Below are 19,267 nucleotides of genomic sequence, written 5' to 3' on the forward strand. Positions count from 1 at the left end.
GGACTAGCTCTTATCTACATCCCTAGAGAGATCATATTGGATTTTATTTTAGAAACTTTGTATTATGTCTCTAACTTTCTCAAGCATTTACTTATTATATAACCATCCTATAGATGCACCAATAATTTGGTAACCTACCCCCCTTATTGGACATTCAGTTTATTCTTCTAAAACTAAAGGATGCTGCCGTGACCATTGTTAGCATGGATACTTGTTCACATGTATGACTATTTCCTTAGGTTGTATTCCTATGAGAGTCAAAAAGTATGAACAAATTGAATGAATCACTTTCTAGACTTCAGCTTCCTCGCCTACCATAAAATAACAGAAGCTATAGCAACTGAGATCAGCCACCACCTCTCAGCATACATGTGCCAGGCACACTGCTGGGACCTCTGCATCCACTAACGCATTTACTCTTCCTGCAGCCCCGATGGTATTTCCATTTCACAGGAGCCGCTTGCCCCAAGCACGCAGCCAGTGAGGAGGTGGTGGGATTCAACCCAGGCCTCTGGTTCTGGAACCCTGGCTCTGAGCTGCTGTGCTAATGCTGCCCCTATGAAAGGAGAGAACTAAATCGAACATAACCCCCAAGGCCCCTTTCGGTCCTAACATATCTGCCTTCTTCACTTCTACACTCGCGATGTTTCCAAGTAACACATTTGCCTGGTATCAGTTCTCTGGCTCCTTTAATCCTCTTCAACCCCCCCTTTTGTGTGTTTAACGAGGTTGCGGTCTCTGTGTGTGAGTGTGAGGTGTGTGTGAGAGTGTGTGTGTGTGTATGTGTGTATGAGTGTGAGTGTGAGTTGTGTGTGTGAGTGTGAGTGTGTGTGTATGTGTGTATGAGTGTGAGTGTGAATGTGTGTGTGTGAGTGTGAATGTGTGTGTGAGTGTGTGAGTGTGAGTGTGATGTTTGTGAGAGTGTGAGTGTGTGTGGTGTGTGTGATTGTGGTTGTGAGAGTGTGAGTGTGAGTGTGTGTGAGTGTATGTGAGTGTGTGTGTGTGTTTATATAATCTTATGAATGGGACAGAGCCAGCAGAGAGAGTGTGAAGCAGGAAAGCCTGGACAATCCATGGGCTAATCAATAAAACACTGGTAACCTGTGCTGTTACTTATAGAACACTCATCATGGTTTCTTTTTTATCTTAAGGCTCTCAGACCCTTTGGCTGGGAAATTTGTCATTTTATAATTGGACTGTCCCCAAGGGAGCAGGAGTGAGATTGGATGTGGCCACCTAGTGCCACCTTATCCCGGAGGCACACGTCTGCACACATCATCTAAGGAGGACCCCCTCCCCTGAGCTGCTGCTCTGTCCTGCTGCCAAGAGCATCGCTGGGCATCACTACTCATCCTGCAGGGAAGGGGAGCACTGACGGACTTGCCCCTGATTGACATGTCCACGCTGTTTTCAGATTGCCAGGCCTCCTGGAAATTCCGATCCACTGGATCTGAGAAAAGCCAAGAAGCTGCTTTTTAAAGATGTGCTCCAAGTTTATCTTCAGGAAGCTTGGGGAGTCTGGGCAGTAGGTCTGAACCTTCCCAGGGCATCAGAATCACCAAAAAGTATTTTTTCTTTTTAAGTACTTCCTACCCCCTCTGCTGTCTTATCTTACTCCTTTCCCAATTTGAATAATTGATCTAGGGTGGGGTCCAGGTGTAGCATTTTTTATAAAAGCTCCCAAGCGATTTCAGTGTGCAGCCAGAGCTGGGTACCACTAGTCTAAGAAATTCTAAGGATGATGATATAAGAGCTTGCACTTCACATTTTACAAATCTCTTTCACGGTTGAACATCATAACAATCCTCTAAGGTCAGTAGAGCAGACATTATGATGTTTGCCTTGGGCCCAGAGAGGTTGATGGAGTTGCCCAAGGTTGCACAGCTTCTCCCTCAGTCAGCAGCAGCTGTTCTCTGCCAGCCCAGGCCAGTCCTGCCAGGCCCTTTGGAAAAGAGCATCTCCCACCCCCCGAAGACCTTCCAGGGTGAAATCACCTTAGCTCCCATCAGCTGCCTCTCCTAGTGCTGCCGAGCAGGACGCCCTTCCTTTTCATTCTAAGCCACATCCCTTCTACTGCAGGGAGCCGCTTGTGCAAAGCACAATCAGGTTTTTCTCCCAAATGCCACCCCAGTTCGCAGTTAGATCATGGCACCTGAGGACAGGAGGCCTGGGCAGCGGTCTGACCTGCAGCCCCAGACCTAGTGCCTCACTGCTATCCGCTGCAGAAAGCACAGCCATTGCAGGAGCAAGGAGGGTTATCTCCAACATCAACTGCCCAGGCCAAGTTCAGTATCCTCAACTGTCACCTCCCATCCCGAATAATTTCTCTCATTCACCACCTAAAACTTCTCTCCCCTGCACCCCCCTGCCCTGCCGCCCTGCCCCAAGTAGTCTGAAAGCCCACCTGTGTCCATCCTGGGAGGCGGCTCTGAGTGCTGGAGGCCCTTGCAGTGCTGCGTCCCCAGCCGGGACATCTGGAATGGATTTGAGCTTAACTAGGCAAAGAAAAATCTAACCAGGTCACCGCATGCACCCTCTACCATCCTCCACCAGCAGCCAGCGATTGGCTCAAACTCTCTCCTGACTCAAACCAAGGACTGTTTCCCTTCACTCTTCTTCTCCTTGTTCAAACCTTGTCCTTTGCACAGACCAGTCCTGGAGAGGCTCCCAGAGACTGCAGGCGCTCCTGTCAGAATCCTGCAGATTCTCTCCCTGGGGTGCTGGGAGGAGGGACGGGAGGAGGCGGGGTTTTGCCTCAGGCAATGTAGGCAGCAGAGCTGCATGCTGCACCAGGAGGGAAGAGGTCAAATACTGATACACCTGACTTCCCTTTATGTACCCATTGAGCAGCCCCCTGACTGAGATAGAGCCACCACCCAGCAGATTCCTGCAGCAATAGCATTCTTCCCTTCTCCCAGGGCCTGCCCACCGTGGCTTGTTAAGTTGATTTGCTGGGTTAGTGCCGAGGATCAATCAATGTCCTTGATGACTTTTGACATCCCACCCACAATGACTTTCTGGAGAAACACCTTCTAGGAAGGCTGCCCCCCACCCCTGTGTGGCTTTTCTGCCAGGTGGGAGGATTGGAAGGAAGGAAGAGGAAGATAGGAATGACAAGCTCTTTTCCCCAAAGCAAAGGATGCAGTGGTGTAGTTTTCCATGGCCCAGAATGGCTGGCGTGGTGAAATTTTAGCATTCTGGTTGGCTGTCATCAGATAAAATTGTTTTCAAAGGGTCCAAGAGCCCTTCACAGGCACTTCCTTAACTGCCCTGTCTCCCACAAAGCTGGGCCTCCAGCAGCCAAGCTGGCACTGTTGACCTGTCCTCTGACGTGGTGGAGGGCGGAGGCTGAGGCGCTCTGAGCCTCTTTCCTAGAAGCCCTGACTTAGGACAGAAGGTTCTGGTTCAGCCTGGGCTAGCCTCTCTGTGGAAAACCTCCCAGCCATGGGAGGTGAAAGGGGTCTGCTCCACCATTCAGCTTCACTTTCTCTTTTTATAAATGAAAGAAATCATTGAGGTCCTGAGAGATCATTTGATTGGCTCAAGGCCACATGACTATCATGGCTCCTTTATGACAGAGTTGGTTCTGAAGTCTCAAGTGTTAGCTCACTTATTCCCTTGGCTGAGATGGGACACCTCTACAAATAACCTCCTAGGAAAGCCTTCATTCAGCTCAGACTTGGAGAAAATCACAGTAGCCAGGCACTGCATGGGGCTTCGTTGGGGGGAGCACAGGTGTCAACTGTAGTCAATAGAAGCAGAGGGGGTGGACTATGCAGTAAGTGATAGTGGGGCATGGAGCAGGGCTCCAGGTGAGGCAGGAAGAATGATGAATTCTTCCTGGGTTGGAGGCAGTCAGGGAGGTTTTCCAGGCAAGATTACTAAAAGGAAAATTCTGAATAGAAGGAATGGCTTGAACAAAAAAAAAAGCATGGAAGCCCGAAAACGAGCTGATATGTTCAATGAACCAGGACTTTTGGACACGTGAGGAGGGAGAAAGGATGCAGGGGAGGCTTGAAAAATCGGTTGGACTCAGATTGGGAAGAGCTGGAAGCTGTGAGAGGTTGGATTCATTCTGAAGGCAGAGGGAGAAAGCAAGAGTGTTAAACCACGGGCTTCTCATGCTCAGATCCCATTTTGAAGTGATCCTTCTGGCCGAAGTGAGACTAGGAGTGGGAAGGAGAGGGTGGAGACCCCGTGGGCACAGTATCTGGCAGCGCCATAGCGGGGAGAGGTGGTCCACTGTAGTCTGGAGGAATACTGTATCACTGACATTGTTTGTAATTGCTGGAACGTGTGAAAAAAGGCAGTTTTATTCTCGTTTTTAAATTCTCTGTGGACAATGCGTCCCTTTATTGCCTGTGTGGGGCAGACCTCTCTCAACGCACTGAACTTGCTGTGCCACTGATGGAAGGCTCTTGCAGGAATCAAGGTAGAAGAGGTTACAGTCACTTATTGAGCATCTGCTAGGATCTCATGGGTGGACGGGCTGAGTTGGGCCCTGAAGTTCAGAGGTGGATTTGCAAAGAACCTTTGTATTTGAGGTATTGCTAGGCCAGGCTGCAGAAACTGTTCTCTCCATTTCTCAACAGTGAAAAGCACGCCTGTGCACTAGGAGGCGTGGAGTGGGGGTGGGTGGGGTGCTTGTCATCATCCTATTGACCTTGGGGGTGTAGTGTCACAAATTCCATCCCCTTCAGCCACACTGGTTGCCTGTTGACCCTCTCTAGGAGGCTGCAGCTTTCCCCCAGCCCTCTGGGATGGGGCTGTAAGGAACAACGTCTCTTTTGTTCCTGGAACTTCCTCCATAAAATATTCAGGGCTGCCAGGAATTGGCAAGTGGAGATGTTTGACAAATAGATTTATTCAGAAACAAACCAAAAAGCTTGGCCTGCCAGCCTCCATCCCTCCAGGCTTCTATAGGAGCCCCTGGTCCCCGCCCTTGCTGTCTTTCAGGGGAAGTAGCAGCATTATGCCACTGACACCCCAGGTTGCAAATGAGGAGAGCAGAGACTGAGGACGGCAAGAGCACAATGAACTGTGATTTGATGACCCAAAGGACTCAGTCACTTCTGGAAAGTGAAAAACTTGGTTGTATGTGTTTGCTATTGACCATCTGACTTTGAGCAGAACTAACTAATCCTCCACCTGCTGTACCTGAATTTCTTGAGAGGTATGTTGGGTTATTGTGAGAAATAACTAACACAAGATGATTGCACATGGAATGTCAGGTTACAGGTTAATGTGCGTGAATCACTTTATTTATATACTAGAGGCCCGGCGCATGAATCCGTGCATGGGTGGGGTCCGCAGCAGCGCTTGCCAGCCATGAGCCCTGCGTCTGGCACCCTCCCAAGGGGAGTGGCTTAAGGGATCGGGTGAAACCAGCTCCCTGACATCCCTCGAGGGGTCCCAAATTGTGAGAGGGCACAGGCCAGGCCGAGGGACCCCACTGGTGCACGATCGAAGCTAGAGAGGGACTGCGGGAGGGCTCCAGGGCGTGTCCAACCCTATCTCACCCAGTCCGATCGGGGCGATTGGGGCCGGCTGGCTGGGGCTGGCTGGGGAGGGTCGCAGGAGGTTGGCCAGCCGGAAAGGAACCACAGGAGGGCTCCAGGGCGTGTCCGGCCCATCGGGCTCAGTTCCAATTGGCCGGACCCCAGAAGCAAGCTAACCTACCGGTCGGAGCGTCTGCTCCCTGGTTGTCAGTGCACATCATTGCGAGTGGTTGAGTGGCCTTAGCATGTCATTAGCATATTACACTTTGACTGGTTGAACAGTCGACTGGTCACTAGCTGACCGAACACCAGACGACCGGACAGTTAACATATTAGGCTTTTATTATATAGGATTTTTATATATTTACTAGAGGCCCAGCATGTGAATTCACGCGAGACCCAGACCCCCGCTGCACCGGCAGGACCTGGACTCCTGCTGCGCCGCAAGACCCAGACCCGCCGCACCATGAGATCCATCAATGAACCTCCTGGCAACTGGTCATTTGGTCATTATGGTGTTACAGCCTCTGGTCTTTTATAATATAGATAAGAAACAAATTATTTCTTGGAAATCTAGTGATTTCCTTGTCTCAGGTCTGCATGCATATGTTCATGTCCAGCTTGTACAGTTTTAGGCAGTGTTCATATGAAGTGGAAAATTTGCAGTTATCCAATTAACTTCAACAATGGAGTTGACTTTAATTAATGCTTTGAGATTGCAATGATGCTGATTGGTATTCAACATGACTCAGGTGAGCCAACTAGTTGCTTTTGGATCTTTTTTTACTTTTTTCAGCCTTGCCAAAGCAAGACCTCCAAAAATTAGGTTGCCTCCCTCACCCAAAAATGAGAGAAGATTGGAAATTAGAGAAAATGGTAGTAATAAGGTGACTTCCTTTGACCACTTTAAACTGAGGCTCTGTTTATGCAGTTTTTATATACTTGGCTTCAAATCAGAGCTATTGTGGGAAGTTAGATTTTCTAGTGGTTATTTTAGCTCAACTGGTAGTGAACCCAAGCCCAGGAAAAGAATTCTTTCTGTGGTGTGAGATCTGAGTGCAGAATCCAAAGTCTAGACTAGATGGTGCAGTGGAAGAGTTTAGATTGGAGTCTGACATCCTGGTTCCATCCATCTAGATGAGTGATTTTGGGTGAATTATTTAACCTCATGGAGCCTCATGTTCTTCATCTGTGAAATAGAGAAAATAATGTCTATTTCAAAGAATGGGTAGCCTTATGCATAAGATAATGTATTTAAAATGTCTTAGACACAGTAAGTGATTAATAAAATGTAGCTATTATTCTAATTAGACTAGAGGCCCGATGCATGAAAATTCATGCAAGAGTAGGCCTTCCTTCCCCTTGCTGCTGCACCAGCTTCCCTCTGGCACCCGGGACCTGGGCTTTTCTCCTCCAGCTGCCAGCAGGCACCCGGGACCTGGGCTTCCCTCCTCCTGCCACCTGCAGGCACCCAGGACCCGGGCTGGCTTCCCTTCGGCCCCAGCTTCATCAGGAAGGATGTCCAGAAGACTTCTGGTCTAATTAACATATTACTCTTTTATTATTATAGATTATAAAGCTTAGTTGTTGATGGTCCTGTAATTAATTGGATCCAGTTGGCTTTCTTTTGGTTATAAGAGAGTAAATAAGGTTTAAAACAACTTAATCAAAAAAGGGAAATTTATTAACTCATATAACTGTCTAAACTTGGGTTTCAGTTGGCAGAGATCTATAGAGCAGGGTGAAGCATGGGAGGTTGTAGGAATTGAATGACTGCTTAGTAAAGCCACCAAATTTAGTAAATGCCCAGATTAATTTGAGATATAGCTCTAACTGCTGAATTTTTGGAATTTATTGAAAAAAGCCAAATACAGGACATTTAGGGTGTCCTGAGAAAGCCAATACAGAAAGCAAGGCAAAATCATTAAATACAAGACTTGTTTTGTATATACAGGATGCTTACCAACCCTACTCATAAGGGTGTTTCCACCTAAAAAATTCTACTCATACCTATAAGTAGTGTTTTCACCTAGTACTAGTAGAACCAATTAATTTTATTCTCATATCAATTAAATTAACTATAGCCTTTGTTGGAGAATTCATGATAAATCTAAGGTCCATGCTAAGTTACTTGGAAATAATGAACTTCTTCAAAAATGAAATAAAATTGGGCTTCAGGGCCCTGGCTGGTTTGGCTCAGTGGATGGAGCGTCGGCCTGCAGACTGAAGGGTCCCAGGTTCGATTCCAGTCAAGGGCATGTACCTTGGTTGCGGGCACATCCCCAGTGGGGAGTGTGCAGGAGGCAGCTGATCAATGTTTCTCTCTCATCGATGTTTCTAACTCTCTATCCCTCTTCCTTCCTCTCTGTGAAAAATCAATAAAATATATTTAAAAAAAAAAATTGGGCTTCAGGTACAGGGTGATCCAGGAGGTAAACTTTCCCCCTCTCTATTAATGCAATTCTGCTGTTTGTGTTGGCTTCAGAGGGTGGTAAGATGGCTAGCAACTACAGACATATAGCCTCTCAGGTTCTGGTCCAATAGAAAGAGTGCTTCTCTTGACCCCCCAAAAATCCATGATCTGATTTCCACCAGTCAGAATTCCACCTCATCCTCTTATCTGGGCAGATTATTAGGCCAGGGGAATGGTATGCTCTGATTGGACATATCTGGGCTACATGTACACCCCTGGAGCCAAGATTGGACGTAGTTTTACCCACAGCACATGGAGTGAGTATGGGGTGTGGAGAGGGTTTCTCCGGAGGAATATTGGTGCTCTGTAATGACAAGAAGGGATAACACAGATATAGGGTAGCCAAAAGAAAAAGAAGAAACACCTCCCCCTAAAACACAAATAAACAAAAATAGCAAATATACATCCAGGTTCTTCTGTGGCTTAGGCAAGAGAAAGATGACATAGCTTAGATAAATCAACACCAAAATAGGAGGAGGAACACATCCACGACTTTAGGTAAGGAGGTCCTGAATCTATCTACATATGGACTCGCTGCTTCAGATTGTAAGATTACATAAATAACAAAGAATACTTTTGCATAATTCTTTTTGGAGAGTTACTAATACTTTTACTTTCAAAATTGTAATAGCATTATTGTTTTGTTTTGATTATTAAAATAATGTATGCATGAAGGCATATGGAGCCAAGTAAAAGTCACCAATAATCTCACAATCCAGAGGTGACTCCTGTCAACATGTTGGTATAATTACCCAGATTTTTTTTTGTGTGTGAGTTGCACATATAAAAGATTTAGTTAAAAATAAAATCAAACTTAAAATTATTTTATTAGCTTTTTAAATTTAATCTTAAATCCTAGATATCTTTTCATATTAATAAATATAGATTTAAAAAATAACATTTTAAGGCTGTATACATTTGAAGAAAAATACCCTATGTACTCACTCATTATAAGCAATATGGTAATAATATGCTTACCTGTATGTGTTTATCTATCATCTAATGATTTTTTGTGACTAAATTCTTAGAAGTGGAGTTGTCGTGCTAACAATTTCGTATGGCTTAACCGTTTTGATGTGCATTACTAACATGCCCTTCAGATCATTGCTCCCATACTGGGTAGGGTGGCCAGATAAAATATAGGATGCCTAGTTAATTTGAATTCCAGAAAGCAGTGACCACTTTTTTGTATAAGAATGTTGCAAATATTCCAAAATCATCTGAAACTGCAATTTATCTGCAGCTCTTGTACTTTCATTTGCTAAATCTGACAACTCTAGGACTGGGTAAATCTCAGTTCACAAACCCAGCAGTGTCTATGCAGCTTCATTGCCCGGCGGGGAGCCCGAGCCTCAGGTTTGGACAAATGTATGCACCCAAAAGTCAACCCTCCAAATTCTGCCCATCTCCAGGGATGTTAACCATCTAGTGGTGTTTGGATCCCTGCTCTTTTCTTACTGCTGACCTCTGACCTACCTGCTGTGCCTTCACATGACCTTTCCTCTGTGCAAGCTCCAGTGTCTCACTCTTTTATAAGGACACCAATCCCATGGGACCAGCCTCACTCTATGACCACACTTAAGCTTAGTTACTTCCTTAAAGTCCCCATCTCCAAATATAGCCACATTGGGGATTAGGGCTTCAGCATATGAATTTAGGGACCATGAACATTCAATCCATAATACAAACGCTTCAAGGAGTTCTCTCTTTGTTGCTTTCAAACTCTCTCTAGGAGCACAGGCTTTTGAAAAACAAAAGAGGCAACCTCTGCTTATGAATAGAGTCATAAAATTTGTCAGTTGAACTCAAAACTTCAGGAAGAACTTGATTTAAAGATTTAGAACCTTAGTACATTATTTATTTATTTATCAAAGTAATGTATTTGCTAAATAATCTTTTTGTCACACAAAAGCCACTCTGTGGGAACATAAGAAATGCACATGACATCTATGTATTTATGCATAAAAAGACTGGAAGTATATCAATAATAGTAATGGTCACAGCTAGCAATTACAAATATTATCTTAAATCCTTGCACTGTGAGCACCTTCAATCATTATTCCCATTTATCAGATGAGGTGCCAAGTAAGTGACTGGGCTAAGACCAGCTCTGTGCAATTGCAAAATCAATGTGTTATTTTCTGGGTTGAAGGGATATACATGAATTTCAGTTTCTTTTTAACATTTTATGCAGTGCCTGAATTGTTTGCAATGAGAGTGTCTTTTAGGACCAGAAATAATTATTTCCATCTTGAAAAAGGATAATGCTGGTTATAGAAACTGAGAGACAAACAGACCAAAGAAATCACCAGCTCTGAATGAGTGTTTATGTTATCCAACCAGTTCTGAATAATCTAGTTGTGGAGGGGGACTGTTAATCTGATAGACATGAAATAGTATCTTGTTTAATTTGCATTTTTATTGACCACTAGAGGCCCAGTGCATGAAATTTATGCACAGGCAGGGTCCCTAGGCCTGGCTGGCTATCAGGGCCAATAGGGGCATTCAGCTGCTGACCAGGGCCTTCCTTCATTCCACACCACCCCCTGGTGGTCAGTGCAAGCGATTGAACTCCCAGTCTCCTGGTTGAACTTCCAAGGGGACAATTTGCATATTAGGCTTTTATATATATAGATTATAACCTACACTTGGTCTTAAAAACAATGGTGGAATATTATTTGGCCATAAAAGAAGGAAATCTTGCCATTTGTGACAACAGGGATGGACGTTGAGGGCATTGTGTTAAGTGAAATAAGTCACACAGAGAAAGATAAATACTGTATGATCTCACTTACATGTGGAATAGAAAATAAATAAATAAATAACACCAAACTCACAGAAAAAGAGATCAGATTAGTGATTATCAGAGGCAAGATAGAAGGATTGGTTGAAGGTAAAAACTTGTAGTTTTAAAATAAGTAAGTACTAGGATGTAATGTACAACATGATGACTACAGTTGACACTGCTGTATAGTAGATTTGAACGTTGTGAAGAGAATAGATCCTAAGAGTGCTCAACACAAGGAAAAAGGCATTTCTTTTCTTTTGTAGCTATATGAGATGATGGATGTTAACTAAACTTATGTGGTAATCATTTCACAATATATGGAAGTCAATCTTAAAATTATATAGTGCTGTATGTCAATTGTCCTATATAATAAAAGCCTAATATGCTAAGTGTTCCACCGTTTGACCATTTGACAAGTTGCTATGATGCACACTGACCACCAGGGAGTAGATGTTCTGACTGGTAGGTTAGCTTGCTGCTGGGTTCCAACTGATTGGGACTGGGCAAGACAGGCCAGACACGCCTTGGAGCCCTCCCAAGGACATTCCCCAACCCTAATTGTGCACTGGTGGGGTCCTTTGGCCTGGCTTGCACCCTCTCACAATCTGGGACCCCTTGGGGGATGTGGGAGAGATGGTTTCAGCCCGATCCCCACAGGCCAGGCCGAGGGACCCCACAGGTGTATGAATCCATACACCAGGCCTCTACTATATCAATAAAACTGCAAAACATATATAGTGGTGGACACAAAGCCTGGAGAATATCCTGACAATTTTTCTGTGGGTGTCTACAAATAAACCATAGTCCCCAATGTGCCACATGCCACTTCTCCACCTCTCTGGGGATGCACAGGGATTTGGTGATGTACCCGAGGGGAACAAAATTTTATCAAGCTCAAGGTTTCAAGGAATGCCAGATTCCACATCACTCACAGAAATGCCAAGAATGATTGTGAAACAGCTGTTGAGTCTAACTCTGAAAACAGTGACAAGAGCAGTGAGTATAGACAGGAGATTGAGAGGGCCAGTGATTCACACTGGGTCCAGCAGGAGGGAGAAGCGTCCAGATTGTGGTCCCAGATTTCCCCTGTTGATGTGGCAAGGTCCACGCTCTGGGACTGCAGCCCATTGGAAGACATGATCCATCATAGCTATTGCCAGAGACTGCTTTGGGGGCAAAGGAAGGAGTATTTTAATAATACACAAATGAAAACTCTCAGCTTTAGTTGTGTAATTGTATTATAATGCAGACATAAAAAAATTAAGACTCCCTTAGTTTGTGTCTGAGGGGAGTTAATGTAAAAGAAGAAACTTGATAGTCTTATCTATATATATAAAATCCTAAGTGACAGTTCAGCCGGTCAACCGGTAGCTATGATGCTCAACACAGGAGCTGTCCCCTGGTGGTCAGTGTGCTCCCACAGTGGGAGCGCCACTCAGCTGACCCAATGGGTGCCAGACGCTGGGCTCATGGCTGGCAAACACAGCTGTGGCAGCACGAGCCTCTCCCTCAGACACTCCCCTTGTGTGCCCCTCCCCATTCGGACCAGGGCTGGGATCGGGAACAGGATCAGGACTGACTGGGAGGGAGCCTGCAGCCTCTTCTTGGTTATGGACGTGCCAGTATTGCTCTAGGATGGGTGTGTGAAGACTGTAGTGGAGCGGCAGCGAGCCTACTGAATGGCAGCGGTGGCAGGCACAGTGGGGCCGGGATGAGTGGGAGCAACACAGTGCCCTGCCAGGGCTTGGGCTCCTCCCCGGCTGCCTGCTGCTTCGCACACTATTACATCCCTCAGGGGATGTAGAACTGCTGGTTTCTCCTGATCCCCACAGGCCAGACTGAGGGACCCCACCAGTGCACGAATCCCTGCACCAAGTCTCTAGTTCTTTAGAATGAACTTTAAGAATATTTGGTTTATCATATAATTCTAAATAAGTAGAAGTAAAACTGGATAGATTCAAACTTGTTTTACTCAGCAAAGGCTTATATTAGTACTGGATTATCAGGTAGTGTAAACAAGTGAGCTCAACATTAGATGCTCACATTTAGAACCCCTGAGTCCTCTACCTTATGCTGGATTTAGAATTTTGCTCATTTGCTGACAAATGGTCATTCTCATGGTGGCCCTGTCAGCCAGTCAGTGTCACCATCTTTTCTCTTTTTGTTGCATTTGTGCCCTTATTTTATAAAAATAAGGGGAAACAGAGCATAGGTGTTAAACTTTATAGCATTGAGACAAGATAAAAATCATCGCTTTTGCTTACAATGGGGAATCTCCACCCTCAATCAGTTGTGCTCTGGAATTCAGCCAATGGAGTCTGAGCTGAAGTATGAAGGAAGATTATGTATTTGAAGATCATATGTGAAGTGCAGGAGATATATCGTGAATGATTGTGTTTAAATGGCAAAGTGTGAGGAAGGGTTCATAATATGTTAGCTCTCCAGGATAGAAACCCCATACAGGACATAGTCTTTTGTGTATTTTATGTGAATACACATTTTCAGACTTTATGTGTGAAGATGGGAACTGGACGTCTAGAGAGAGTGAGCGGCAGGGCTTTAGAGAAATAGCATGCGGTCTCCTAGTCCTAGAGTGAGACAGATGACTAATTGCTATACCCAAGCAGTACATATTGGTTGTTGCAGTAATAAAAGGAAGTATTTCAACAATTTATTCCATATGTATTTATTGAGCCTCTACTATGTATAGACAATAAGGATATAATGATGAATAAAACAAATGATTTCCTGCTTTAATGGAGCTTATGATTGTGTGGGGGTGTTAGTGTCGATGGTGGGGGTGGAAGCAGATGTTAATCCAACAAGCTTAAATGTAAAATTGCAATTGTGGCAAGTGTTACAAAATACAGAGATCCACATACCTGTACTATAAGAACCTAAGATAGGGGGCTTTGCCTTAATGGCTCCTTAGCTGATATTTGAATGATGAACAGGAAGTAAATAGGGAAAGGTTCTAGAAACAGCATTTCAGGCAGAGAGAACAGCGTGTCTAAAGGCCCTGTGGTCGGGGAACGTGGTGAGTATGAGACTGGGGTAACAAGGGAAAGGGCAAGCATGGCGCAAGGTGGAAGGGCTAAGTGTTTTATCCCTAACGCGAAGGACAGGAGGAAGAGCCCTGTGGGTGTGTGGAGGGAGGAGATTCTAAGCAAAGGGAATAGCAAGTGCGAAGGCCTGCAGTGGGAGGACATAAGGTGTAACTGGGGAACAGACAGCAAAGTAGCCCCTGTTGCTGGAGCAAGGTGTCAAGGGGACAGCAATGAGGAATAAGATTAGAATGCAAAGTTGGGGCAACTCTGTTACGTAGGGCCTAGCGGGCTGCTATAAGGACTGACTTTACCCTGGGTGATGGGACATTACCTTTTATCTTTTTTTTTTGTTTGTTTGTTTGTTTTTTGTTTTGTTTTTTTTTTTTTAAATATATTTTTTATTGATTTTCCATAGAGAAGAAGGGAGAGGGATAGAAAGCCAGAAACATCGATGAGAGAGATCGATCAGCTGCCTCTTGCACGCCCCCCAGTGGGGATGTGCCCGCAGCCAAGGTACATGCCCTTGACCGGAATCGAACCCGGGACCCTTGAGTCCACAGGCCGGGGCTCTATCCACTGAGCCAAACCGGTTCGGCTACCTTTTATCTTTGTATGAAACTATGTGCCCACTTTCTCTGCTTCCAACATAATTGATTGGTTAAATCTATGTTTAATGTATATATTTATCATTACTATCAAATATTATTTTCTGCATTGCCAAGCAGTATACTATGACATGTTCACTTAATCTCTTGTAAACATTTTGTTGATAATTCCCTAATTTTCTTCACCTGCTTAATTTTCTCTGTACCTACTAGTATTTATAACTCTTTCCAAACTCCCCAACAGAGTTGGAAAGCCCATCTAAACACCATTGTCCATGTGATTGAAGCATTAGGCTTCTCCGGGTTCCTTTCCCCTGGAGTCTTGCATTCCGGAGCCTCCCAGTCTTGCCTGCTGTCTCCGCCTCAGCACCGCTGTGTCCTGGGATTCACTGCCTTCTCTCCGGTGTTGAGTCTCTGCTTCCCTGCACATCTTTTCTTCTTCCGTGGTGTTTCTTCCTTTGGTGGGGCAAACCCTCCACACATTTTATAGGAAAGGGTAAAGGGCAGGTACATTTTTGAAACTTTGCATGCCTTTATTTAATTCTCAAACTTCATTAATGATTAGATGGTGCAAAATTTCAGAATGGATGTCATTTTTCTTCAGAATTTTGAAGGCATTGCTCTGTTGCTTCTGAACACCGGCCTTGCCATGAGAAGTTAATACTTTTCTGATTTCTTTGTATGTGATATTTCTTTCCATCTGGGAGTTAACATCTTCTCTTTATCCTTGGTGCGTTGCAATATCATGACTTTGTACCTTGGTCTGCGTGTATTCCGCATAGAGGATGCCTATTATATTTAAATTTCAGATAAACTATGAGTACTTTTGGAACATACTTTTACCACAAGTTTACTCACTGTTTATGAAATTCAAATTTAACTGGATATCCGTTTCTATTTGATTTGTTTTTGTTAAATCTGACAAACTTATAACTTGGGCCTTTTAATTTTCTAATTTCTATCTATCTATCTATTTATTTATTTATTTATTTATTTTAGAGAGTGATAGGGGGAGAGAGAGAGCGAGCGAGAGAAACATCGATGTGAGAGAGACACATTGATTTGTCCTGCAACCGAGGTACGTGCCCTTGAATGGGAATTGAACCTGCAACCCTTTGGGAATCTAACCACTGAGCAACACTAGCCAGGGTGGAACTTGGGCCTTTAATTCGGAGACTTGCGTCTTTTAGTTTAGGAATATTTTCATGTATTATTTCTTTTCCTTTAAATTAAAATATTGGTCTGAGCTTAGAAAGATACATATTCAACAAGGCTAACAACCCAGGTTATTTATTGTTATTTTTGTAATAGTCCCTAGCTCCACCCCTCCCATCCCTATCTTCACTTCTCAGAAACAATCTCTTTAAACTGTTTAGCTGTTTCCCAATGATACACTTAGATTCCTTCTTTTTCCATTATCTATCAAGTCTCAGAAAAGTTGACTTCTTCATGAAAGATAAGGATTTCGCTTTCTTACACCATGCACCTTTACTCTCCATGTACTTCTTAATCCACTGTGGTATGAACATCAGGGCAGCCTGGGATAAAGGCCACTGTGTTTATACCCGCATCCTGAGAATGGGGCCTAACGCAGGCCGTTGGCATTTGGAAGTTGTGTCCAGACACCTGACACAGCTCCACAGTTGAATGCAGATGTGCCTGTACAGGCTTCTTTCAAACATGAGTGTGTGAGAAAAGCAAGCAGATTTCTGTTCACTCTCCTTTGACACAACAAAAAACTGCATTTTTACCATTTGCTAAAGTGTTACCTTCCACTTGATGACCAGTGGAATTTCACAAAGAAAATTCCACTGTTTGATTGTTTTTAAACACTTTGCAGAAGTTATTGCATATGGATAAAGCCAGAGGAAAGCACTGGGTGATGTCCTTGTGACTCTAACGCCGGATGGTCAGTGACACTTGGCTGCAAGCAGGCTGCTGCCCCCGGAACCCTAAGCTTACAGTACGTGTCTGGGTCACCTTTGTGCTTGAGTAAAATTACCCATTACTTACTCCACGTGACAGATCTTGGGGCTTGCTCTCACATAATTGATATTACAAATGTTAAATCTTTTCATTTCACAGGAGTTTACTGCATAGGCACAATAATACCTATTGTAAATCTTTACCTTTCCTAAAGTGGTTTCACAAACATCTGGTTCTTGTGGTAGCCCTAAGAATCTGGGAACACACCTCACATTGTCATCCCTGTTTTATACGTGTGGGAATAGAATTGCAAGCAAGTATTGGTTTTATTTGTTTTTAGCCAAACTCTGGCCTGCTCTCGAAGAGCATAGGGGTAGTTACAGAGTCACACACATCATATGCAGATGGGCAAGCGAGGGGCCCAACGTCCTTGGCCCAGGACCTGGGAGAGGCAGACCTTGAGCGCAGGACACTAGGTCCCATATTCCACATACTTCCTAATAGAAAACAATCACGTATAATGTCTTGGGGGCCGACTGTAAAGGCGGCAGGATATCAGGGATATCAGGAAAGAGAGAGATCGATCATGTTGGGGTGGCCAGAGGAGCTCCCGGACGTCAGGGACGAGGCCGGGCTGGAGGATGGTGGGACGAGGCAGCGTGGGAGGGAGAAACAAGAATTCTGGTGGGAGAGCTGAGGGAGGAGCCAGGCCGTGGCCATGGGGAGAACTCTTCCCCCGGAGGGAGGTTATGCCTGACACACACTGAGGGTCAGAGATGGGTCCTGGGACCAGGGTGGACGGTGCTGGGTGTTAGACAGCAGGGGCCCCAGCTGGGTAGATTGTATGGAGCCTTACTCCCCAGGGCCTGGAGTCAAGCTGAGTGCTATCCCTGGAGGATGAAGGCGCCACTAAAGGAGGATAGCTAAAGACGCAGTATACAAAGGCAACTTCCGCAGGACGGCTTCCGGCTGCATGTGCTCAGCAGGGCCCGATGGGTTGCAGGGGCCCTTGTGGGGCCCGTGATGTGGGAGGTAGGGTTTGAGCAAACAAGAATAGGGGCTGAGTAAGGGACCACTGTTCAAATGCCAGGGGAGCTGAGGGAAGAGGCCAGAGGCATTCCCAGGTTTCTTGGTGCCATTCTTCTTGCAGCTCACCCTCATGTCACCAACTACACTCCTTATGTTCTGATTCCTCCCTTACAGGGAAAAGGCTGGCACAGTGGTCCAAGCAAGGACACCTACACGTAGGTCTGACAGCGGCTGGACAGAGGGCCTGGACCCTTGACTTCTTCAGAAGACAGGATCCCTCCTTAGGCGATCTGGCCTGACACCCCTCCGTGGCCTCTCACAGCAGTGACAGACTACGAAAAGCTGAGCCCGAGCCCGCCAGCGTTAAAGATGGCCCAGAATGTTGGAGTGAGGTTGTATGGGGAAGTGAAAGCTGGTGGTGTGGGCAACAGACCAGGTACGGGGAGGTCAGAGGTCAAGGGATGCCAGAAAGTGCATGCCACAGACCCGTCCAGGAAAAAAGTAGCCGTGGAAGGCTAACAAATAAATATATGGCAAAGTCTCAGAGGCTATGTGTTTTGCTGCATGAACACATCAACGGCTAAGTTAAGCAGACAAATTAAGTAGGCATGACAAAATCAGGCGGGTCTCCAGCATGCTAAGACACCTGGCCAGTTTCCCGGCGCCGCCTACAGATCATCAGAATAGGTGCTTGATTGCCCTGGGCAGCAGCCTCCGCCCTGACAGGGGACACTCTCCAAGAAGGCAAAATGTGTAACCCATGGTCCAGGAGTTGTCTGCCTCTTATATGTACAAGACTGCAGGCAAATGTCAAGGTCGGAGTTCCATTCTCATGGCTCTCCCAGGGCCCAGAGGTACTGCGTGCGGGGTCTCCCGGTAGCAGGTGGGCCTGCTTCCTAGTGTGTGACCCACACTGCTCTTCTTGTCACCGACAGCCCTTCCCTCCTGGCCGGTCCTCAGGGAAGAACAGCAAGGTCACTTCTGGGAAGTCCCTCCTTCTCACCCACTTACTGCCCCTCAGGTCCTGCCAGGCTGCTCCCACTAGTAGACTCTCACCCAAGTAGCTTTTCCTCTTAGTGACAAAACACAAGGTTGATTTTCCTGCCCTGAATTTACTTTCCCCTTGGTGTTGCTGCAGTTACGGTCCACTTTCATGTCAAGAAACCCCCAGATATCTTCTGAGTGCCGGGCTTCGTTACCATGCTGCAGATGTCTCAGCAGCCGGGACCTGAGCCTTAGCCACATACCCATCTGATGTCCAGCAGAGCTCCTGACATGGAATTATCACTCACAAAGTGTCTAGTGAACCAGTGAGTGAGGACATGAGTGGATAAAGTGTTGACTCTGGTTAGTAGATACAGTTAAAACACTTTTATACTGAAAGGGCTCTGCACCCAATTCCAACGCTGGGAGAGGGTTCCTCCACACCAACAAGCAATTCTCCCCCCACTCCCTTTTGGATGCCAATTGCAAGTCCAGGTTGTTACCAGTGCTTCTGACGGCTGGCTGTAAATCAGAGGTTCCCATAACCTCCTCCTCAGGTTCAATTAATTCGCTGGAGCAGCTAACAGAGCTCAGAGACACATTTTACTTACTAGACCACTGGTGTACCATTACAGATATAAGCCAGCAACAGCCAGATGGCGGAGAGGCATGAGGCAAGGTGTGTGGAAAGGGGAGCGGAACCTCCATGACCTCTCTCGGAGCCACTCCCCCCAACCTCCACATGTTCGCCAACCGGAACCTCTCCGAACCCCATGAGTTTTTGTGGAGGCTTCGCACAAAGGCCTGGAGGTCAGGGGGTGGGACTGAAAGTTATAACCCTCTAGTCACATGGTTGGTTCTCCTGACCACCAGCCCCTACCCATAGGTGCTTTCCAAAAGTCACCTCATTCACATAG

At 45.6% G+C, this 19,267-nt stretch overlaps 1 protein-coding gene across 5 annotated transcripts in view; it reads left to right on the forward strand.

Annotated features, from left to right (window-relative positions):
- KCNA6 (potassium voltage-gated channel subfamily A member 6) overlaps nucleotides 1-19,267 on the forward strand; it is a 55,529-nt gene that overhangs the window by 15,621 nt on the left and 20,641 nt on the right. The window contains exons 2-3 of one of the 5 annotated variants that reach the window (XM_070409559.1): nucleotides 4,957-5,173; nucleotides 17,541-17,899. The exons of 1 other annotated variant lie outside the window; for it this stretch is intronic. The gene's annotated coding sequence lies outside the window, so the exon portion shown is untranslated. Of the gene's footprint in view, nucleotides 1-4,956; nucleotides 5,174-5,869; nucleotides 5,966-16,251; nucleotides 16,375-17,540; nucleotides 17,900-19,267 lie in introns of those variants that run through there. 3 more of the 5 variants (XM_070409557.1, XM_070409558.1, XM_070409556.1) reach the window with 3 other exon arrangements.

Source organism: Myotis yumanensis, unplaced genomic scaffold, assembly GCF_028538775.1.
Source record: "Myotis yumanensis isolate MYYU_CA2020_CCGP unplaced genomic scaffold, mMyoYum1.0.hap1 SCAF_3, whole genome shotgun sequence".
In the NCBI taxonomy this organism is placed as follows: domain Eukaryota; kingdom Metazoa; phylum Chordata; class Mammalia; order Chiroptera; family Vespertilionidae; genus Myotis; species Myotis yumanensis.